A 25,640-nucleotide genomic window follows, 5' to 3' on the forward strand; every position below is an offset into this window, starting at 1 on the left:
ATGCCGGTTGTTGGTAGCCGACGGAGGTTTGGGAGTTTCGACCAAGAGGTCAGTGTTTGAAGCTTTGTTTTTGGGGTTCAATTTTGTAAGTGATGAGCGAAGGTTGGGGGGCTTTTTACGTCAATTAGGTCTTCGTTGGTCGGTTAACGCTAATAGTGAGGGAGTGAGGGGGTCACCAAGGCATGGTGGCTGGCGTTGAGGTTTGTTTTTTAGCCTCCTCAGCCTCTAAATGAGGAGGAGAAAGAGTGAGATTAGGAAGAGAACGGGAAAGATTTTTGGCCGTTCAAGGAGTTCGGCCGACCCTCCTCCGGTCACGGTCGAGGTCACCGGTTGTTTTAGGTTAGTCACCGGCCCGGTGGTCGGTGTATAAGGGTCGGTGTGTGGCTGGAGATAAGGAGTTTTGGAAGCTTAGTAAGCTTCGGCTGATTACGTAAAGAGAGGGGGAATGTTTTCCGTTTTAAAGAAAATGGTAAATAACGATTGGTTCCTTATACTTTAGGTGCAAATTTACGTTTTAGTCACTATTTTTAGGGTCAAATCGCAGTCCAGGTACCCCTATCTTTGTTGCGTTTTTGCATTTTTGGTCACTGGACCTTTTGTTTCTTATTTGTTGCACTTTTATCGTTCTATTTTATTTTATTTTAATTTAGTCACTATTATTATTCTTATTTATTTGAATTTAGTCATTGGTTTTTATGATTATTCATTTTAGCCACTATTTAGATTATGCTTCTTATTTTGTTATGATTTGGATGTGATATTTGCAATTTATTCATTTTAGTCACTTTTTAATTTCTGATTTAGATGCTTTTATTTTTCTTGCATTTTAGTCACTATTATTTTATTTTATGCAATTAGGTTCTTGTACTTATGTTTATTTTATTTTATTTTATTTTTTATGTTGTTTTCACTGTTTTTTTATTGTTATTTTTTATTAAGTTTATTATTAATTGTCTTGATATTTCATAGCTTTAATTCTTAGAATTAGTTTTAAATTAGATTAACATTTGAATCAAGCTTAGAAATTAGGATTTCACATTAGTTTTAATTAGGGAGCAATTTGAGTCGAGTTTTCGCAATAGATGCTCAATTACTCGAATCGATTGCTCGACTTTTAAAATTTATTAATAATTAATATTTTCTAAAAAAACTTTAGGTTTAATAATTTAGATAAAAATTAAATTTTTAATTAGTCCTCAATTTTAGAAATTATCAACATAGGTCCTAAGCTTTTAGATCTTTTAGAAATCAGTATTTTCATATCTTGACCTTTCAGTCCCCGAATTTCGATTAGAATTTTATTTTTGACATAATTAATTAAGATTAATATTAGAGCCTCCATCTTAGGCTTGATTTCACATATAGTCTTTTAATTAGGTAAATTCTTAATTTTGTCTTCGCTTTTGCTCGAGGTTCCAATTTAATTATTCAAAATAATATTTATTAAAATTAATTTAAGGTAATGTAAGAACTTCTACTTTAGGTTAGATTTCACGCTAGTCTTTTTAATTTAGGGGATAATTTGAGTTGGCCCTCGCCTAAATGCTCGAAGGACCATCTCGATTATTCGATTCAATAATTGATTAAAATCAACTAGGATTAATATTGATTGTATTATTTTTTTAAACCTAAGGCAATTTCACTTATTTGGGAATTAATGGTATATCTCCCACAAGTATTCTTAGGGGTGACTACTGGTGATTCCCGAAATAGGTCGACATCCATTTCAAAGACCGCATCATGATTTTCTAAAAACGAGGCAATATTCAGTTATTAGATACAATAGCTAATCTCTCGCATTTACGCTTGGGAGCGAATGTTATCGGTCTCAATAAACAAATACCCTTTTCAACTTTGCATCCGTAATGATTTTCAAATTAAATAAAGATTGAACTCAAAATTTCTGATTTTAAATATAAGGTAATCAACTAAGTACCAATTTTTGGGCGCTTGTGGTGGTGCTAATCCTTCCCCATGTGTAACTAACTCCTGAACCCTATTTCTAGATTTTCACATACCTTAAAACTTGATATTTTGATAAAAATAAAATGTTCTATTAAAATCACTCATTTTTATGGTGTTCCAATCGCACCTTAAATGATTGGTGGCAACTCCTCATATTTCGAAAATTCTTTCAAAGATAAAACACCCGAGTCGGTATCGGTCTTTTCCCTACCCAAGCGAAAAACGGTGTCGACAAAGTCCATCATCTTTGGTAGCAGATAGAGAGAAACAAATATTCTTCTTGTTCTTGTGTAGAAATGGGTGGTGATGGGTTTAAAATCCGCATTGCATGTTGTTTTTCAGCTTCATCATCTTCATCGTCGATTAAGCTCTTGTTGTTTATGGTCCCATTGATTCTTCTTTTCTTGCTTGTTTTTGCTTTGGTTATGAGGAATTCGACTTCGGTTTTCACTTCAACCCTCCCCTATGCAAGTAGCACCAGGGATTCAAATAGCGGAACGTAACTGCAATAGAAGTCGTTATTTCGCGGTAGCGCCACCGTCCGAAACCGATATTCGGGAAAATTACGGTGCGTAGCGGAATCACGTCAATAGAGACCAGTTGCGCATACAATTTAACCGGTAACAGTGTATAGTGCTGATAACGAGACGATATTATCATTATCTAACTGTGAGAAAAAAAAGACAAAACTGAGTGCGCAGTTGAGCTTCTCTGCCAATGAAGAAGTTGAGCAGTAACGATGGGCTTCCACTTTGTATATGATAAAACTTGAAACTTTTTTTCCTTTGTTTTAAAAAATGAAAGGTCAGGGGGAGAGGAGGAAGGGGGAGTTGAGAGTAAAAGCAGAAATTTTATTTTTGTTTTAGACAATGAAATCGAGGGGGGAAGGGGAGGGAGAGTTGAGAGTGAAAACATATTTTTTTTTCAGACAATGAAAGGTTGGGGAAGTGGGGAGAGGGAGTTGGTTTTTTATTTTTTTTAATAATTTTTAAAATATAATTTAAAGGATATATTAATTTGGCATCCTTCCCACTTTTTAGAATTTATAATTTGATCCCTAGTTTAAAATTTAAACTTTAATTTTTATTTAATTTAGTCTTAATTTCAGTAATATAAAATTTTGTAATTTAAATATTACAATTTTATTTTAATTATATTTAATTTAGTCATTTAGGATAAATTGTGCGACATTTTAAAAATATTACAATCGCGACACGCGTAATGATCACAATGACATCCGTATGTTCACAATCGTAATAAATACGACGTGACCTCAAACGTTATTTAAATCTCTGAATTACACTGTGAATTTCGGTGCACTTACGGTCTCGGGATTGCAGTCCACGGCGGCGGATATTGTTCATGGTAGCTTGGAAAAGCCGGCTATTTCGGATGAGACGGCTGCGGCGCTTAATGGCTCAGCTTCCAAGGCGCTTGATGTTGAAGCTGAAGTAGCGAAAAATCTGAAACTTGTAAGTGAAATTGTCTTTCATGCAAAATAGTTTTAATCTTCATATCCTATTATGGCACATGGGGATAATTATATTCCTTAATGAAGGCATATGGAAAAAATACAAGAAACATTGACTAAATTATGATATAATTAATGTTCAAATAAAAACAATAAATGCTAGCACGAATCAACTTATTTTAATGTTAAAAAAATCGTTATTGTTCTCGGAGGTTACGGGTTAGAGAACTAACACCAAATTATCATATGATTGAGAGTAATTAAAACAGATACTACTTTATAATTATCTTAATTTAATAAAAAAATAATAAAAACTCCTAACAATTAAATTTCATTTTTATTGTATGTTATTTTGTTTTTCCCTTTAATTATGATTGAGAGTAATTAAAACAGATACTACTTTATAATTATCTTAATTTAATAAAAAATAATAAAAACTCCTAACAATTAAATTTCATTTTTATTGTATGTTATTTTGTTTTTCCCTTTAATTTCCCCCTCACGTGGACAGATAGTTACCTTCAACTTCAAATTAGATTGCTCTTTAATTGGTTTCTAAGGTTGGAATATGAGAAAGTACAATTATGCCCTTAACCTGGTCAACACTAATTTTTTTAGAAAATGACGAGTCCTTTCTTTTTGCAAAATTTCATAACTGTTATCGTTCGGTTCCAACTGAGTTAATTGTTTAAATTAAAATTAGTTTAGTTGATTGATCGAGTAATTAAATGTTAGATCAGTTAATGGTTAAAAAAATTTAAAGTTCCTTTGAAATAAATCCAAATTATTTAATTGAATTAACTAAAAATATTAAAAATTTAATATATTATTTAAGAATCAAGATTCAATTATTTTTAATCATACTAAATCTTTTAAACTTTAAAAACCAAATTAACTTTTAACCTAGATAAAAAGAATGGCTCTATTAAATTCAAATTAATCGAACTAGAAAATTTATAACAAATTTTGGTTAATTCGAAAATTACTTGAATTTTGTTTAGTTTGGTTAATAATTTTTATAAAAAGATATAAATTTTGAATAATTCGCTTTTAGCTAATTTGGTTTGGTTAGCCGTTTCAACAGCCTACCAGTGTAGTGCTCTAACTTATTATTATTATTTGTGTCCTTAATCTGTTTTTTTCACAAGTGATGACTCCTCCGTTGCATGAATCCAGCAGGAGAAAACAAAGGAAGATGGTTTGAAGATCACCATCAACGATCCCAATAGCTTAAACATTTCAATAGCCGGAACTGTTCCGAACGCTACGATATCCCTTCCCTCTAAACAAAGCCGGCCAGTTCGAACTAAACTCGATAAAAATGGGGCTCGATTACCAGACCCCGACTATGTTCCTATAGGTCCTATGCATTGGGATGCAAAGGCCTTTCACATGTAAAAAATCTAAGGAAAATATGTATTATCATGTGTAATAGTATAGAACATTGATTCGTTTTCAACGTCTCTCATAACCATTTTTTTTAGAAAACAATTAAGAATTATGACTATATTTGAAAATTTGTTGATTTTGAATTATTTGAATTAAATTGAATAGGAGTCGCCATCGATATCTGAGATAGGTAGGTCGAATACCTAAAAACGTCTTTTAAAACAATTTTAAGAAATATCGTTTTGTAAGACAAAAATCGGTATGCGTTTACCAAAAATATGATTTAACGGGTCCGGGAGTCGATTACTCGTGAGGAAAGATTAGCACCCCACAACTCCCAAAATTGGTACTTAATCGCTTACACATTGTCGTAAATTATGGAAATTATAAATCGAATATAAAGTTAGAATTGATTCATTTATTAAAATTTAATTAATTTACTTCGAATTATTTATTAGGAAAAATCCTTTAATTCAAAAAGAAATATCGAAATTTGCTCATCCTCCGACGGGATGGCTAACTCTTCTATTTCTTGTCTAAAAAATATTCCCTCATCGATAAAAACGTGAATCGAATATAATTGAACATCGACATTTACATAAAATAAATTTCTATTTAGAGAAACATATATTGCATTATTTGACTTAAAATAAAAATGAATTAATTAGCAAAACAAACTCGATTTATTCAAGTTCACATTCCGTTCGAATGTCGTATCGGATTGCACTACTTCAACCAATCAATGTTTTCCACGCCCATTCTATAAATTGGTGTTCTTGAAAATATTTGAATAAAAATTTACTTAATAAACGAGCATTTTATAATAACTAACATATATTACTTAATTATGTAAGGTTAAAAACTAACTAAATATATATACAAGTGATTTGAAATAAGTGAGACTTATACAATAAATATATTTATCCTACAAAAACCTTTAAAATCATGGTCCGTATTCCAAACAAATACTTATACACATATTAATATACATATTTGGGACATAAGTGATAATTTGTAAACATGATGGATTAGAATACAAAGTAATAAAAATTGAAAAAACCAAGCTAATATATGAATACTTGACTAATCTTAAAAAAACAGTAACTTTAAAAGTGTATTAACAAACATGGTAAAATTATGGCAAGGATGTAAGTATCACAAAATAGTCCTAAACGAAAAAAACACTTAAATAAAAGAAAACACTTAATCGAACTAAAGAAAAGGCAAAGGTTAAATTATGGTACTTTTAAATAGAACAAAAAATGTACAAAATAAATAAAAGAAAATAAATACAGAATCTAAAAAAAAAACAAGGAGAGCGAAAAAAATAAAAAAAAATAAAATAAAAGAAAATATAAAATAAAGAAATAAAATAGAAACAAAAGAAAGGGAATAATAATAATAATAATAATAATATATACACATGAAACAAAACGAAAGGAAAGAAAAACAAAAAAAATGAAAAAATGAATATATATATATATATATATATATATATAAATGTTAGATAAAAAATAAATAATGAAAAAACAGAAACAAAGAAAAGAAGAAAATAAATAAATAAATAAAATACAATATATATGCATATAAATAAAATGTTAGGAAAAAATAAAAAAAGAAACCAAAAATGAAAAATAGTAAATAAATAATATATAATAATAATAATAATAATAATAAGGGACATGGAAAAAAGAATAAGGAAGAAAAAATATAATAAAAAATGAAAATAATAAATAAATAAATATATATATAAATAAAATATATTATTAAATAAAAAGAAAAAGAAAAAAATGATTAAAATATGAATTGAATTAAAAAAGGGACTAAATTAAAAGAAAAGAAAACTAGGGGTAAATTTAAAAGGAAAATCGAGGTAAAATTCGAATTTAAGGGTCAAAATTGACTTTTAAAAACCACGGGGGACCAAAAATGAAATTCCCCCTTTTATATTGAAAACACGCAAATCCTAGGGTTGGATCGGGTCAACACGCGGGTCATCCAACGAGCTGGCGGGTCAAGTATAAAAGTTAAAAATCACAAACACCTTAATTCATTTTTCATTTCTCCTTGCTCGATCAAAAGGGTAAAACCCAAAATGCTCTCAAGTGTTCTTCATTTCTGAAGAACACAGCCGCTGGGTTCATATGAACCCAGATTTCGACCGGTCGCCGCCTCGGCGAAAAAAATTCTTTTTTTATTTTCCGAAAGCTCTTGACTCCCTTATTTCAAAAACATATTTAGTTTTTAAAAACGAGCCTTAGGGAGGGCTAGATCTGATAAAAAAGATCTCGAAACCCTTTTCCGATCATCAGTCGATTCCCTTTTTTTTAGTTTTTTGAGTTGAAATCGATGAGAAATAACAATATATCCTTCATGCAAGCACATAATCGAGAAAATGTGAGAACTTTTACCTTTTTATTGCTTTTCGAAACTTTTAAAATGCTTGGAATTCTCTCGTATTTCTTCTCATTATTTCTTGTGTGTCCCTTCTAGTGTTTGGTTTACATCTTATTTATAATCACAAAATATTCTATTTTTAGTTTGGTAGACTCTTAATGGGACTAAACTTGTGTTTGTTGCTTGTTGGTGCCCCACGAGAACACGTCGTCGGGAAACTCGGGGGCCTTGTTGACTGGTGGTTGCGGTTAAGACAGATCTTCCCTTGTGGTGCTGAGAAGAGAAAGGATTAGGGTTGGAAAACCCTAATTTGCATCGGGTGATGGATTGGTCGGTTTGGGTCTTGCATCGGGTCTCGAGTTGCTGCTTGAGACGATTCAGGTCACTCCAAGACCCGGGTCTATTGTTGTTGGACCACTATTGGGCTTCTGGATTACGGATAACTCCCTCGTCGTGAGGTTGAGTTGAACCGGAAAATTGTGAGCACGATATCCATCGTCATGAAGTTGAAACCGAGCTCATAGCATTGGAAAGTAGTCCCTGTATTATCTTCTAGCCCAATATACTTCGTCGTGAAGTTGAAATTCGACCTGAAGATACTGGTTTTTTTCATTGTTGTGACAAATGACTCATTCGTCGTTAAGTTGGGTCAATCCTTTGGGTACGATATCCTTCGTTGTGAAGTTGAAATTGTAGGTAAATCGGAAAGTGACTTTTTGTTGCCAATCTTGACCCTTGTCTTCTTCTCGATTTAAAGACCTAGGTGTGAAAATTTAATCGAAAAATAGTTCCCTGCTGCTACCCTGCGGTAAATATGCTCTCGAGCTGAATGAAATCGATCTTGAGAGCTCTTGTTGACAATTAACTCTTCTCGCCTTGAGTTATGTTGTACTTGGCTGGGGAATAAACCCCTGTTGTTGCAGATGACTTATATGCTGTGAAATTAAGTCGATCAGTTGGGCACGATATCATTCTTTGTGAAGTTGAAATCGTGGATGGCTCCTTCATTGTGAAGTCGAGCTTTGGATTGGATATAATTCGTTGTGAAGTTGAAATCCCATCTTGTGAATTTATCATCCCGAGTTCAATATCCTTCACTGTGAAGTTGAAATTGAATCTAACAAGAATCTGCAAAATTATGCATATATACGATGCTATGGATGCAATGCTCTTAGGTGTGCCTAAAATGCATATGCAACATATGTTATTTTGGGTTCTGGAGAGAAATATCAATCTCCGGTTGTTAGTCTTGACGATTCTTGATTTGGGAATCTTGAATTTCTGATTCTTGATCTTGAATTCTTCAACACATTTAAATCTGATATGCAGAATTTTATTTTTATCCTTGATTTGGGTAATGTTGCTCAACCATCTCAAGTATAGTGCATAAGCCTTGATCGGCTTCCGAGTATCTGTACTTTTCAAAAAAAGCTTTGTACAATAATATGCAATTATATTTTTCAGAAGTGAATAAATCATTAGGTTTAAATTCAACCCAAGATGCTTAAAAGGAATTGGTTTAGAGAAATGGTCGTCTTTATTCATAAGGGAAAAAAGAACAAACAATACATGACAAACATTCTGAAAAGTGAAAACATAAATTAAGTATGAATGGATGTCTTAGATCTCAATAATGCGGGCACTTCTTGAGCTGACATGCCGTTAGATGACCTTGAAAGTAGCATTTGTCAAGGGATCTTCGAAGATGCGACAATATTCAGGAGAGTTCAACCTTTCTCTGACTCGTTAAGTATGTAGAAGATTCGAATACTATCTGGATCAAGGATCTTTTCTGAATCATTATCTAAATCGCCCTTTCAAGTTTTCAACTTGGACCCATCCTTGGTTTCAAGACGTCTTTTTCGGGTTTTCATCTTGGACCCAACTTATTTTTTTTTTAATTTAGGGCGTATTTTCGGGTTTTCACCCTAAACCTTTTTTTCTCTTTTTTTCTTTTCTTTTTTCTTTTTTCGACTTAGGGAACCCTCTTGGATTTTCATCATAAGCGAAGTATTTCTTGATTGTATCCGAATTGACAAAATTTGGCAGTTCCGACCAGTCCATCTCAGCCAGGACAAGCGCTCCTCCCGAAAAAGCCTTTTTCACGACATAAGGTCCCTCCCAATTTGACATCCATTTTCCTCTAAATTCTTTTTTAATTGGACAAATTCTCTTAAGCACAAGATCTTCTTCACGAAATACTCTCAGGCGCACATTCTTGTTATGTGCTCGAATTATTTGTTTCTGGTAGATTTGACCATGATGAATGTCTTTCAATCTTTTTTCCTCTATTAGATTCAGTTGATCATATCGAGATTGCATTCATTCTGCATCATCTAGTTTAACTTCTGACAAGACCCGGAGTGAAGGAATTTCTCCTCAATGGGCACATAACTGCTTCAATCCCATATGCCAATGAAAACGGAGTTGCCCTAGTCGAAGTTCATACAGAGCAAACAAAGTGAAAATCAATTTCTCGTGCCAATCCTTGTATGTCTCAGTCGTTTTCTCCACTATCTTCTTGATGTTTTTATTTGACGCTTCTACTGCTCCGTTCATCTTCGGTCTTTAACCAATAGAGTTTTGATGTTTTATGTTTAATTGCTCGCAAGAAGCATCCATCATTTTATTGTTTAGGTTTGTAGCATTATCAATAATGATCCTTTCGGGTAAACCATACCGATATATGATCTCTTTTTTCAAAAACTTACAAATAGTGGACTGAGTGACACTAGCGTATGATGTAGCCTCTACCCATTTGGTGAAATAGTCAATTTCCACAAGAATGAACCGCTAACCATTTGAAGCCTTCAGATGGATTTGCCTGATAACATCTATGCCCCACATAGAGAAAGGCCATAGTGATGTCATCACATGAAGAGGCTGAGCTGGAACATTTATTTTATCCCCGTAAATTTGAAATTTATGACATCTTCTAGTATAGTTGATGCAGTCACTTTCCATTGTAGACCAAAAATATCTGCATCTCATTATTTGCCTTGACATCATATGTCCATTCGCATGTGTTCCATAAACTCCGTCATGTACTTCCTCTAATATCATCTTTGCCTCTTCCGCATCTGCTCACCTTAACAAGACTTGATCATGGCTTTTCTTGTATAAGACCTCACCATCAAGGACATATCCAGCTGTCATCCTTCTAATAATTCTTTTATCAGTTTCGGTGACTTCCTCTGGATAATTTCAATTCTTGATGTATTGCAAAATGTCGTGGTACCAAGGCATAGTGTCTTTCACTTCCTCGATTTGGTAACAATGAGTCGGGTACTCATACAACTGCATATCAATTGACATCATTTCAGACTCCCCATCAGCCTTGAATGTGGCTGCCAAGGTAGCTAAAGCATTTGTCATTTGATTCTCTTCTCTAGGCACATAATGGAAGATGACTTCATCGAATTCTTCAAGCATATCCAGTATTACCTTTCGGTACTCCACCATCTTTACATCCTTTGTTTCCCATTCTCCACGGAGCTGATAGATTACTAAAGCTGAATCTCCATATACTCGCAAGGTCTTTATATTTTTCCCTATTGCAGCTCAAATCCCCAAAATACAAGCCTCATATTCTGCCGTGTTGTTGGTGTAATAGAAATTTAGTCTGCTAGTAAATGGGTAATGATTCCCTTATGGGGAGATCAGTATGGCTCCGATGCCATATCCTAATGCATTTGATGCACAATCAAAATGCATTTTCTAGGAATTGTCTATGGAAGTACTTGTTTCTTCTAAGTATATGGCCATTAAATCTTCTTCTAGGAAGTCAAAGTTTAGCGGCTCGTAATTGTCATCAGTTCTTCTTGCCAAGAAGTCCGATATGACACTTTCTTTTATGGATTTCTGGCTCACATACTCGATGTCAAATTCAGATAACAACATTTGCCATCGGGCTAGCCTTCTAGAGAGTGCAGACACTCCCATCAAGTACTTTAGTGGATCTAACATGGAAATCAACCAAGTGGTGTGATACAACATGTATTGTCTGAGTCTTCGTGTAACCCAGACTAAAACGCATCAAACTTTTTCGATGAAATGAAATTTTAACCTCACAATCGGTGAATTTCTTGCTCAAGTAGTAGATGGCTCTTTCTTTCATTCCAGATTCATCATGTTGACCCAGGACACACCCCATTGAATTCTCGAATATGGATAGGAGTGTGAGACAAATACTCCTTTATTTTCTCAAATACAGTCTGGGAGTTCTCATCCCATGCTCCAGGGTTGTTCTTTCAGAGAAGGTGAAAGATTGAGTCACATTTGTCGGTTAACTGAGATATGAACCGTGCTATGTAATTCAATCTACCCAAAAAACCTCAAACCTCTTTTTTTTGTTTATAGGGGAGGTAGATTCTGGATAGCCTTAAATTTATCGGGATCGACCTCGATGTCCTTGTTGTTGACTACGAAGCCTAACAGTTTTCTAGATGTTACTCTGAAGGTGCACTTGCTTGGGTTCAGTCTCAGTTGGAACTTTTTTAGTCTCTGGAAGAGCTTTCATAGTCTCTGGAAGAGCTTTCTCAGGTTCTCGACATGTTCATTCTCAGTTTGTGCCTTGACAATGATGTTTTTTACATAAACCTCGATTTATTTGTGCATCATGTCATGGAACAAGGTCATCATAGCTCTCTGATACATTACCCCAACATTCTTCAAATCGAAGGGCATCACTTTGTAGCAGAAAGTTCCTCACAATGTAACAAATATGGTCTTTTCCATGTCTGCAGGATGCATCTTAATCTAGTTATATCCTGAAAATCCATCCATGAACGAGAAGAAAGCGTTCCAGGAAGTATTATCCACCAACGTGTTTTTGTGTGGTAGAGGAAAGTTGTCTTTGGGACTTACATTGTTAAGGTCCTGGTAATCGACATATATGTGCACTTTTCTGTTTTTATTCGGAATCAGTACTATGTTGGCCACCCACTTTGGATACTTGGCCACTTGAAGGAAATCATCATCGAACTGCTTCTTAACTTCTTCTTTGATCTTGATGAGCATTTCAGGTTTTATTCTCCTTAGTTTTTGTTGTACGTGTTTGCATTCTGGTTTAATAGGTAGTTTGTGGACTACCATATCTGTGTCTAGCCCTGACATATCTTGATATGACCATGCAAACACATCTCTGTATTCCTGAAGCAAGATTATCAAGTTTTGTCTTGCTTCAGCCAAAAAAGTCATACCAATTTTAACTTCCTTTTTCTCCTCTTCGGTGCCCAGATTCAAGATTTTGATTTTCTTCTCGTGTGGCAGTATTTTCTTGTCCTCTCTTTCTATCATTGTCAACAATTCGGTAGGAAAGTTGCACTCCTCTTCATTGTTGCATTCATCAACTTCTCTGAGACAAATGGTCGATTCAAAATCCATCTCCAGATCATGATCATCAATGCCTGCATTATTTTTATCTGGGGACCTGAAGGAAAAAAGAAAATATGTATGCGTGAGAGGAATATATCCCACATGGAACAGTCGAAAATTAAATTCGAAAGAGAATGAAATAGAATACTAAAATGAAGAAAAGAAAAAGTTGAATTCAAAAGAAATGAATAGGAAACTTGTTTGCCATGAAAGAAATTGCATCTTTTATTGAATTTAAACCAACACGTTTATTCACCCTTACAAAAGATCACCTATTGCCCCGAGTATAGTCGAATAGAGATAATTTGAATATTACTCTGAAAGAACTTTGAAAATCATAGGTAGTTCTTCCGCCGACCAGTTGCTAAGTGCAGACCCAGGTGGCAGTTGACAGATTCCAGATCTATCTGCATCTTCAACATTTTCTGTGATTACGACGTTAATACATAGGTCTTTCAGAGACACTTCCAAATCTGGCGAGTTGGTCTCAAATACATAACCACCTGACTTGAATGTATCATAAAGAGGTGGGAATACCATAGGTTCCTATTGGAATTTATTTCCAGTTAACCTGGTCATTCTTCTTTCTCAATTTTTTTGAATTTCCCTCCTCTTTTGTTGGTGACTGGGCTGAAAACCAAGCCCAAATTTATCTAACTTTAATATAGGAAGGACTGGATTAATTATTCCTTTCAACAGCTTCTCAAACCCTCTTCCTATCTTGGCACTTCATCCCAAGGTCTGCTTAATCTCCATCTTTGTGTACTCAGAAAATCGGGGTTTAGAAATATTTCTTCCTTCAACCACGAATATGGCATTCACAAATTCTAAAGAGAGGAATGAATATTCTACCGCCTCCTCGTCTACTTCGATGTATGTAGCATCGATGGTCACACTTGCCAGAATATCTTATTCAGCGTTAATAATCATCAGGGCTCAATCAATGATAAACTTGACTTTTTGATCCCAAAAGACAGTTGTAGGAAGGAATAATATCTATTACTAAGAACTCAATATTGTAGGTGGCAGGTTTGATGGTTAACGACACTTCAATCTTGCCAACTACCTCCCTCTTAGTCCCATCAAATTCTTGGACCACGCTCTGACAGGTTCTCATATAAGAGGTATCTATTGGCAGCCTTTTCAATGTGACTAAAGGCATTACGTTAAGGGCTGAACCATTGTCGATTAACACACTAGGTAAGGTGTGCCCCTTATAATGGGTGGTGATGTGCAACTCCTTAGCTCGACCTCTTCCCTCAGACGGAATCTCATCGTCTAAAAATGAGATGAGATTATCGGCTTGAATGTTGTTAACCAGTCGATCTAACTTGCTGACTGATATATCTTGTGGCATAACCGTCTGATTCAGGACCTTTAAAAGTTCCTCCCAGTATGCTTCTAAGTTCAACATCAGTGCCAATATTGAAGTACGTGTCGGTAGGCTATGTAGATGTTCTACAATGTTATATTCGTTGTGCTTCAAGAATTTAAGGAACTCTCTACCTTCTTCCTCCTTTATGGGCTCGTTAATTGCTAGCACATCCTCCTTGAAGGGTTCAAGTGGTCTATGGAGGAACTAGTGTTTCCCCGCAGCCTGCCCTACTTTGCTATCATCTTCTTTTGGGGTGCTTACTTCGCATTCGTACTTTCAAGGCACTTGCTAGTTGTCCTTGTAGTGAAAAGGTAGGGGTAGTATGATTACCACATTTACTTGTGTCATTTTTGTTGTCTTTGCTTTAGGGGTAATTATCAAAGGACTACCTCTTCCGTATCTTCTTTATGATGACTCTCCGGTAGCACAAACGTCTGCTTCTGGAGAATCTCGAACTTCTTTGTAAAACTCAAGCTTCTTTCTATCCATCATGAGCTGGAACAAAGCTTTGAATTCTGGGCATTTCTGCACCTCATGCCCCTCCTCATTTTGGTAACAACAGTGGTTACCATCTCCATTCCTTGTTGTATATGACTGTGGTGCGGGAAGCCATGTTTTCACCATTTGGCTCCATACCCAAGCCAAATAAGACTTTATTTCCGAAACACCAGTTTTAATTTTCCTGCGGTGACCGCATTAATCCCAGTATCCTGATGATTAGGCAAAGGATTTTGGAAAACATTCGGTTCTCCTAAGTTAAAGTGGATCCAATTCTTGTTGCACATTCTTTGTACAATCCTTTTGAATGTGAGGCAGTTTTTGATCGTGCGCCCTGGAACACCACCATGTGTTCGCAGTGAGCGTTCTTATCATACCATCTGGGGTAAGGGGGCTTCATTGGTTCCACAGGATAAGGTGACACTACATGAGTGTCAAAGAGTTGTTGGTATAATTCCTTGTATGGCATGTGAATAAGATTGAATTGCTCATTCTCTCTTTCTTTCCTAGGTTCCCTCTAAATTTGTCTAGGAGTACCTCACGATACAACTGCAGTTGTTTTTGTGCTAGAGATCGTAACACCTTTGCTAGAATTGTAGGTGTTGACGATGTTTATATCTCTATCATTGTTCTTCATGGGAGGTTTCTTGTTTGATTCCCCTCAATCAATTTTGCCTTGTTTTATGGCAAATTCAATAATTTCTCCGGCCATAACTAAATCTGAGAAACTTCCTGATGTGATTGCAACCAGGTGCCCTAAGTAAGGAGCCTTCAGTATCTGTACAAAGAGCTTCCTGGTTTCTTTTTCATCCAAGGGTGGATGAACTTGCATAGCCAAATCCCTTTATCTCTCTACATACTGTCAGAAACTTTCGTTATGTTTATTCTCCAGTATAACTCGGTCTAGTCTCATATCGTTAATGTGATTATACTGTTCTAGGAAAAACTTGGCTAGATCTTTCCAGGTCTTGATATGAGATATGTTCAGCTGATTGTACCACTGGATAGTTGAACCGGATAGGCTCTCCTGGAAGCAATGAATCAAGAGTTGATCATTTCCCACATATCTTGTCATCTTTCGACAGAACACAGTGATGTGGGCTGAGGGGCAACTATTTTCGTCAAATTTCTCGAACTTAGGGACTTTGAATTTTGGTGTAAGCACCAAATCCGGGACCAAGCTTAGCTCCAATGCATTCACTCCATAGTAATCATGGTCCCGTTTGACCACTTTCGTTTGGTCTTCCAACAGTTTAATTTTCTCTTCTATCTTTTTCGCCTTGTCCTCCTCGTCGAAATACGATATGTGGTAATCATCTGGATTATTGTCAGGGTTGGATATATAAGTCTATATTTTCAAAGCAGATGAGGCTTTCCTTTTTACAACAGATAAGTCCCCTTGCAGTCCGGGTAAGATTTCGGGTGAGATAACCACCTGTGGGGTCGGTGGTATAGTTACCCCATCAGATGAACCTACACCTGTTGCACTTGCTTGATGTCAACCAGATAATTTGGCCACAATCTAATTGACCAATGACTCTTGGCTCTTCGTGATTGTATCCAGGGTACTCTGACCATTTTGGTTTATTTTTTCTTCCAACTCTCACTATAACTTCAACATGTTCTCCTCGAGTTGAGCGAATTTGGCCTCCATTTGTGTTTTCTTCGTTTGGGTGTTGTGAGGATGATGCATGTCTAGAGCTTATGGAGGTAAACTCAGTGTTTGTTCTTTCTTCTGATGAGACATTTTCTGTTAGTTAATATGAATGTAAAAATACGGAAAATAGAAAAATTAACATGGAAAAAATAAAAATACTAAGTATGAAATGCTTGATGTATGAGATTTAGAGGCATTGATCCAGAAATGTGTCAGTTATTATAAATAATCCTTATTTAAACAAAAATGATTTATCTTTTAAAAGATAAAAATATATCAAAGTACATACGAACTAAATCCTCTAGACCCCGAACAGCTTCTAATAGTTTGACAAGTCTTCTTCCTTCATCTGTCACTGGTTGAATGCCTTGTTGAACCACTCCAGCTTCTATTGCGAAACCATGCAAATAACGAGCTGCCTTCTGTACTTGCTCCAAGAAATCACGGATGATTGCATCTCTAGCTTTCACCCTTTGCTAATCTTGTTCCTAACGAAAACGCCACTGTAACCCTCCATCAAAGGGCACTATCTGAAGCTCACTTGCTTGTTTCTTGAACTCGTACACAATGAATTCTAACTCAGCTATTGTATTGTCATCCCGTTCTTGCTATTTCTGAAGAGATTTCTCTAAATCAACTACTTGGATTCTCAAACGCTTGTTATGATGCTGGCTGTCTATCAAACGCCTTGAAGCAGTCTTTAGATGTTCTTTCAGAGTCTCTCTTTCATCATGCCCTTCAAACTTCATTTTCAGTCTACTAGCTTCACCTTTCCAGTACTCATAAGTCCTCTTCATATTGGAATTGCTCAGGACTTGTTTTCGATATCCTTTTCTCAAGTTCAAAACAAGTTTTCTACTGTTCCTTCTTTAACTTGTCCGCTCGATCCTTCTAAGTATCGACATCTAATTTCCACTGGTATCTTTCGGCCTCAAGTTCCCTTACCCTCTATTTCAACTCGTTCTTTATAGCTTCAAATTATTCCCTTGCTATCTCCAACTCGGAAGGAATGAGCTTAAGATATTCCTCCATGGTCCGAGTATCCTCATGATCTGACACTGGGATGTTGTCCTTTTTCCTTAACCTCTACTATTCTAAATAGTCCGGAGTAAGCATGTCCTTGGCATCCACGACATCCATTTGGAATACTTTCTTCCATGACTCAGCTACTTCCTTAACAATTTTCTTGTAGTTTTGCCCATGGTATGCAAATTCTGACCTAGATATTCCATATGTTGTTAGGACAAACTGGCATGCTCCAAACTGTCGAAGTGACAAAAGTGGGGAATATCTGACTCCTCCTCATAGATCAAGTAATGACATAGTGTCTGAATCCCCACATCGAAAAAGAATGTCACTGTGGTTCAATCAAGGGGCTCTCCAGGCAATATCCCTGTCCTGAAGATGTGTGAAGACTTTAATCCATTTTTCTTTTGAGGTACTTTCATGCCATTTTAGAGTAATGAATTCTCCCAAAGGTGAATAAGTGGTGCTGAATCGGCGGTAAGCAATCCCGTTAGATTTCTAGAAATAACTGTGAATCCAAACTTGGAGAAACTGAGTACACCCTATGAATCTTCCTCCGCCAGTCTTTCTGTAATGGTTGAGAGATCGTAAGGTTTCAGATAAAATTGACGGTGCTGGATTTACTCGCCTCGAGATTTGTTCAAACAGTTCCACCACTGCTGCATCAATGCACCCCAAAGTCTTCAGGAAGATAACCAAACCATAAAGGCCCATTGCGAAGAGATCTATTATCTTCCATTCATCAAGGTGGTTCATCATCAGTTGCTTGATATGGATCCACTCAATTCCTTCCCAACTACCTTTGTGTCGGAGTCGGTCAGTTACCCATTTTTCATCTACCTCTGCAACATTTGTCAGTCCATTCTTGAAAGGCTGACTTTTGATGTGCTTGATGTAGACCCGCTTTAATCTGATACCCTCAAAATGCAATAGTGTAGTATACTCTTCGATTGTGAGCACCATGTCCTCCCGGTTAAAGGTGAAATAGTTGTACCCCGGATTCCAAAATTGAACCAAGGCTCTGATCAAGGGCTCATCGATCTTGACATAAAGTAAGAGTGCAATGTCACCATACCGTTGGCTGAACTTCCATTTTCAGTCGCTCTTCCAATTGTCCCAAATGTTCTGTAGCTCTTGTACATCATTATGCTTTAGGCTAACTGAGGCATAGCTAACCAATTCTGACACATAACTTCCTTGAAGAATGTCTCCCTTTTCTTTCTGAGTCTTTTCGAACCATAGTCGTACCAAATCGTTTTTTACCTCTTGCATTACAACCCCTTTGTCCATTAATACAAATTATTTATGTGTAACTAACACCTTTTATGGATCAATGACCTCTTTTTATGATACAAATGCTAAAAATAAAAAGAAAAACATTAGTAAGATAAAAGAAAATATAAATGACGAGAGTAAAAATAAATGAAAATAACAAACTGCATGATTAGGGTGAAAACATCATAGGTTTTGAAATGGAGTTTTTGGGTAGGCTCTAATTCGTTGTCGTCTCCCGGTTTAGATTCTGAAGAAGGTACCAGAGTTCTCCTTGCCAGTGCCCCATTGAGCTTGTCAGACCCTTAGTCCTAAGCCCATTACAGGCTCATGTGGACTAAGTTAAACTAGAGAGGATACATTTCCTTATGCCCGCACAGAGAATAAATTCTCACGAAGACATAAGGTATATGAATCCCGAAGGCTACTTGCTAGGCTCGCACGGAGAATAAATTCTCATAAAGGCATCGCTTTTACCCCCACTTAAAGAGGGTTCGAAGCTCGGGTATAGAGCCTTAGATGGAAAAACAAGTTTGATAAGTTGAAACCATTGAAAGAAATCGTCAGTACAACTATTTATTTGAAAAGATAATCACAAGTAAGTAATAAGGATTAAAAAAATTACCTTAAAATTTAAACTTACCCTTTTCATTTAAAAAGACAACTGGAAATTAACCGTAGCTTGACTAACTTACCTGTTCCCAGTAGAGTCGCCAAGCTGTCGCGACCGTCTTTCGGTTGGGCCCGAAATTGGAGTTCGACTTGAACAAAATGGTTAGAGTCACCTCCGATAATTTATTTTAAGAACAAATGGGTTGATCGAATACCTCGATTTCTTACCTGATTTGCATCTTACCAAAGATATGTCCGATTCGAGAGTCGGTTAGAGTCAAGAAAGGGTTAACACCCTTGAACTGCCCTTTCGGTACTAACTAATTTCCAATTGTCTTAATCAAGAAAATTGAAAGTTAAATTAAAAGGTAAAAATTGATCCAAACTACTTACCTTTGATTGGTTAAGATAGTCCTAAAAGGTCAAAAAGACAATAAATAAAAAACACTTAATCGAACTAAAGAAAAGGCAAAGGTTAAATTATGGTAATTTTAAATAAAACAAAAAATGTAAAAATAAATAAAAGAAAATAAATACAGAATATAAAAAAAGAAAAAAACCAAGGAGAGGAAAAAATAAATAAAAAAAATTAAATAAAAGGATATAGAAAATAATGAAATAAAATAGAAACAAAATAAAGGGAAAAATAATAATAAAAATATATACATATGAAACAAAACGAAATGAAAGAAAAACAAAAAATATGAAAATATGAAATATATATATATATATATATATATATATATATAAATGTTAGATAAATAATAAATAATGAAAAAAACAGAAACAAAGAAAAGAGGAAATAAATAAATAAAATAAATACAATATATATGCATATAAATAAAATGTTAGGAAAAAATAATAATAAAAGAAACCAGAAATTAAAAATAGTAAAAAATATATATATAATAAAAATAATAATAAGGGACAGGGTCAAAAAAGAATAAGGAAGAAAAAATATAATAAAAAATGAAAATAATAAATAAATATATAAATATAATATAATATTAAATAAAAAGAAAAGAAATGATTAAAACATGAATTGAATTTAAAAAAGGGACTAAATAAAAAGAAAAGAAACTGGGGGTAAATATAAAAGGAAAATCGGGGTAAAATTTGAATTTAAGGGTCAAGATGGACTTTTAAAAATCACGGGGAACAAAAAATGGAATTTCCCCCTTTTATATTGAAAACACGCGGATCCTAGTGTAACACCCTTAACCCGTATCCGACCCGAATAAGAGTTCGAGGTGTCACATTGACTTTTCAAACTTTGACACTTAAAGAAAAACAGGGAAATTTTAAACTTTCATTAAAACAAAATATGTTAATTTACATAAGAGAGACCACGAAATACAAAATCGATCAGAGCATTCATAATTAACAACTTATTACATGCCAACACTCTATGCATAACCCAAAATACCTACTTTGTCAATTACTTCTGATATGATCTTTTAGTAGTGATGTTGTTATTGTCACTTCTAGTACTTCTCTTATTGTTTCTTGGTACCTACGTGTAAATCACTTACACGCTAAGTCATAGACTTAGTGAGGCAATAGATAAACATGTAACAATAGATTCATGAATATGCATTTTTACCTTATGATCATGACATTTCAATATGCATGTATTTATTACAGTAAACATATATAATCATATCATGCACTTATAAGACTTACCTTCTTGTACCATTTTCACTTTAATTTATTTTTCATTTGCCCATGTACATTATTGAGAATAAAGGTACGTGAGTACATTGAGGTTGTGCACTAACACTGTCACCACAGCTCGATAAATTCCCACTAGGGGTAGTGAATATTTGGCCCAAAGGACCATTACGTCCCTAAGGACCACTGGATATGTCCCGAAGGACCACTACGTCCCAAAAAACCACTGGATATGTCTCGAAGGACCACTACGTCCTGAAGGACCACTGGATATGTCCCGAAGGACCACTACGTACCGAAGGACCACTGTATATGTCCCGAAGGACCACTGGATATGTCCCGAAGGACCACTGTAACCCTCGACTCTTGGCATGCCAACTATACCTACAACTCTCATATCATATAACATGGGCTTAAATATGAATACATTTCTCATTTCATATCTCTTTCATCACTTTTCATATAAACACATATAATCATTTCCATTATTCCACTCACCTTAGCCTTGTTTTGATTCGATTCTAGTCCTTTGATTGTTTCGGAACAAGATTATGTTCTATATCTAAATAGTAATACATTGATACATATCAGAATACTAATTGATATATTCTAAACTATTACTCCTTAGGCTAAAAAGGAAGTTATTTTCATCTTTTAATGAAGGTATGCATCGATGCACTCTACAGTGTATCGATGCATCCCTTAACGGGTGCATCGATGCACTACCTGTGCATCTAGGTACACAAATCTCATTCGATGTTTGAATATTAAGGGGTGCATCGATGCACTACTTGTGCATTGATACACTGATGGCATTCGATGTTTTTATTTTAAAGTAGTGCATCGATACACTTCATGTGCATCGATGCACCTTCAACAATTTATGGAATTTTATCCTTGATGCATCGGTACACAATGGATGTGTATCGATGCACTCTGCCCAGAATTCACTTCTTGAACCCGAAACCTTATCCATTTTAGCTTAATTCCTTCATCTTTCATTCCCTTTTATATTCTTAACTCCAATACACATACTTAAACCAATTTATACTCACTTATTTCATCTTAAACTTCAAAATCCTATCCTCCTCATGAAATTCAAGAATTATACCAACTTTGCAACATGATTTAATTCCACTTCTAACACTTAATATGTCTTAACTAGATTGATGACAAGTCAAATTTAACTTCTAATTCTAGATATGAACTATATTCCAAGATTTCATTCAAGAACCTCTAATCTTTAATCTCTTCTAACTTTATCATCCTTTGATTTTAAGATAACTTAAGCTTTCCTTAAGCTTAGTTATCATCTAATAATCAAAACTCAATCTTAAATTTAACAAGAAACTCAATAATCAGAAAACTCACCTTTGTTTTTCTTTACTCGTAAAGGAAGAAAGAAGAATAAAAGAACTCTGGAAGCCTTTGTGTTATCCCCTCTTTAACCCACGTGGATTAATATATAACCCTTCCTTTCTTATTTCCTTGTAAATGACCTCTTTCCCCTTCCATTATTTCTTCTTTTCAATTCAATTCTATACAATAATTTACAAATAAATCTTTATACTATTCAATCATTCTATTTTAATCACCAAATTATAAGACTTTACAATTTAGTCACTAATCCGATATTAAGGATGTTAGACCTAGGTTTAGATCGGGTCAACACGCGAGCCATCCAACGGGCTGGTGGGTCAAGTATAAAAGTTAAAAATCACAAACACCTTAATTCATTTTTCATTTCTCCTTTCTCGATCAAAAGGGTAAAACACAAAATGCTCTCAAGTGGTCTTCATTTCTGAAGAACACGACCGCTGGGTTCATATGAACCCAGATTTCGGTCGATCGCCGCCTCGTTGGCTAACGTTCATCGACGGCAAAAAAAATTCTTTTTTTCGAAAGCTATTGACTCTATCATTTCAAAAACATATTTAGTTTTTAAAAACGAGCCTCGGGGAGGGCTAGATCTGAGAAAAAAATCTCGAAACCCTCCTCGATCATTGGTCGATTCCCTTTTTTTGGTTTTTTCCAAGTCAAAATCGAAGAGAAACAACAATATATCCTTCATGCAAACATAAAATCGAGAAAAAGTGAGAACGTTTACCTTTTATTGCTTTTCGAAACCTTTACAATGCTTGGATTTCTCTCGTATTTCTTCTATTTTTTCTTAGTATTTCTTATGTGCCCTTTCTAGTGCTCGATTTACATCTTATTTATAATCACAAAATATTCTATTTTTAGTTCGATAGACTCCTAATGGGACTAAACTTGTGTTTATTGCTTGTTGGTGCCCCACGAGTACACGTAACCGAGAAACTCGGGGGCCTTGTTGACCGGGTGATTGCGGCTGGGACAGATCTTCCTTTACGGTGCTGAGAAGAGAAAGGATTAGGGTTGGAAAACCCTAATTTGCATCGGGTGATGGATTGGCTGGTTAAAGTCTTGAACCGGATCTCGGGTTGCTGATTGAGTCAGTTTGGGTCACTCCAAGACCCGAGTCTATTGTTGTTAGACCACTCTTGGGCTTATGGGTTTGTAACCATTGAACTTCTGGGTCTGTAAAAAACAAAAAGAAAGGAGTAAATATGTAATTACAATAATAGTATATTATAGTATATAGTATAATATATTTATGTATATGATATAAACGTAACACATTTATACGATACAAATTAATACTATATAATATAATAAACTAATACAATTAAATGAATAACTCGAGTTGGACAAAAATATGTGTCTACACAAGAAATCACGACGTTAAAGTTTCATTTAGTAATCCAAACAAAATATTACAAACCTTGAATGTCCTTTTGCGTGAATAACCCCTTTACAAGGTGGGTTACTCTTTCCCCTTCTAAACGACCACGCTTTGGTCTTATAATAGAAGCCTAATTTTTTTCTTTTTTATGTAGGGTTTAATCTAATACTAATTATCATTTTATTTTTTCCCCTCTGTCGCATCTTTCTTTTCCTTTCTTTTTTCTTTCTCTCCACCTTGAGAGAAAAACAAACAACCTCCCCTTTCTCAAAAAATTGAATCTTTGGATCGAATCTAAGCATGGGTTAAAAAATGATTACCTTTGATGGTGTTGGTGAAGCCACATGTCTCCTCCGTTGAAGAAAGGTAAGCTTTTTGTTGTGTTTTGTTTTTTTCTCTTTTTTTTCTGGTTTGAACCTCTTTGGTTTCCCAGATCTACCATATTCGAATCCTCCTCTTCTTTTTCTGGTTGCATGCTTCATTTTATGGAAGTTTTAGGGTGGAAATTATTAGATATGTTGGTAGGGAATGATTTTCCTAGGCTTGGGTAGGTTAAATCCCAAAAAAATGGGATCTAACCCATTTTTTTATGGGTTTCAGATTTGGTTTGCTATTTGACTTGATTTGGTGTTATTTATTTCACTGTTGACGACGACAACAGCTCAGGGAGCTTACGACGGCAGCTCACGCGGCTGGGGACGCGCCCAGTGAAGCTCACGCGCTGGTTGGGTGCTAGAGGACGAGCGCGTGTATCTCAGGCTCCTGTCGGACGGTTTAGATTCCATGGGCGACGGCGACTGATAATTCTTTAGGGTAAAAACCCTAATCTGTTTGGGGTTTTCCAGTGGGCTGTGTAATGGGCCTGAAATGGGCCGAATCTTGGGCTTGATTGTTTGTTGTTGGGCTTGGATGCTTGAACCGAGTGGGCTTGTACTGGGCTTTGTAATTTGGGTTTGGTCCAATTTGTAACCTGAAAATAATAATAATAATAATAATAATAATAATAAACAATTAAAACCGGACAAAAATGAGTGTCTACAACGTCAATCTGTTTAATTTTGTATGAGTTATCTGGAAATGGAGAAACAGTTCAAGGTGTTTGTTTACAAAGAAGGGGAGCCTCCGGTGTTCCATGACGGGCCTTGCAAGAGCATATATTCCATGGAAGGCAATTTCATGTACATGATGGATGTTGATACCAAATTCCAAACTGATGATCCCCAAAAGGCCCATGTCTTTTACCTTCCCTTCAGTGTTGCAAAGATGGTCCAATTCGTTTATTTGTGGGACTCGCGCGATTTTAGTCCCATCAGACGGACTGTTGTATCGCAGAAATATCCCTACTGGAACCGAAGCCTCGGCGCTGATCATTTCATGCTTGCCTGCCATGATTGGGTATGTGTTTGATTTCTTTAGTCTTCACTAACAAAGGATAGTATCTATTTATATACATGTTGGTATAAATATCCCATATGTTATACAGGGACCAGAAGCTAGCTTTTCGAGTCCGTACCTACAAAAGAACTCGATTCGTGCTCTTTCTAATGCAAACACTTCCAAAAAATTCAACCCGGTTAAGGATGTTTTGATCCCCGAAATCAACCTCTAAACTGGTAAATTATCCGATTTGATCGGCAGAACATCATCATCTCGAAGTTCGATCTTGGCATTCTTTGCTGGAGGGGTTCATGGACCGATAGGACCTATCCTTCTTGAGCATTGGGAAGGCAAGGATGAAGACATTAAGGTACATAAATACCTTCCGAAAGGGGTTGATTACCATGAGATGATGAGAAGCAGTAAATACTGCATTTATCCGAGTGGTTATGAAGTTGCAAGTCCGAGGATTGTTGAGGCGCTCTACAATGGATGCATTCCGGTGTTGATTTCGAAAAGCTATGTGCTGCCTTTTAGAGACGTGTTACGGTGGAAGGCTTTTTCAGTGGTGGTTTCGGTGGACGATATTCCGAGACTGAAGGAGATGTTAACAAATATATCGTCGAGGCAACATATTCGATTGCAGAGACGAGTGTTGCAAGTGCGGAGGCATTTCGAGTTCCATTCGCCGCCGAAGCGTTTCGATATTTTTCATATGATCCTTCATTCAATTTGGTTAAGAAGATTGAATGTTAGAATTAGTGATGACCGTGATGTTATGTTTAATTGA

General features: G+C 35.5%; 1 pseudogene; it reads left to right on the forward strand.

Moving 5' to 3' along the window:
- Positions 1–25,640, forward strand: LOC120154288 (annotated as a pseudogene).

This window comes from Hibiscus syriacus, unplaced genomic scaffold, assembly GCF_006381635.1.
Source record: "Hibiscus syriacus cultivar Baekdansim isolate YM2019G1 unplaced genomic scaffold, ASM638163v2 tig00002840_pilon, whole genome shotgun sequence".
Lineage (NCBI taxonomy): Eukaryota > Viridiplantae > Streptophyta > Magnoliopsida > Malvales > Malvaceae > Hibiscus > Hibiscus syriacus.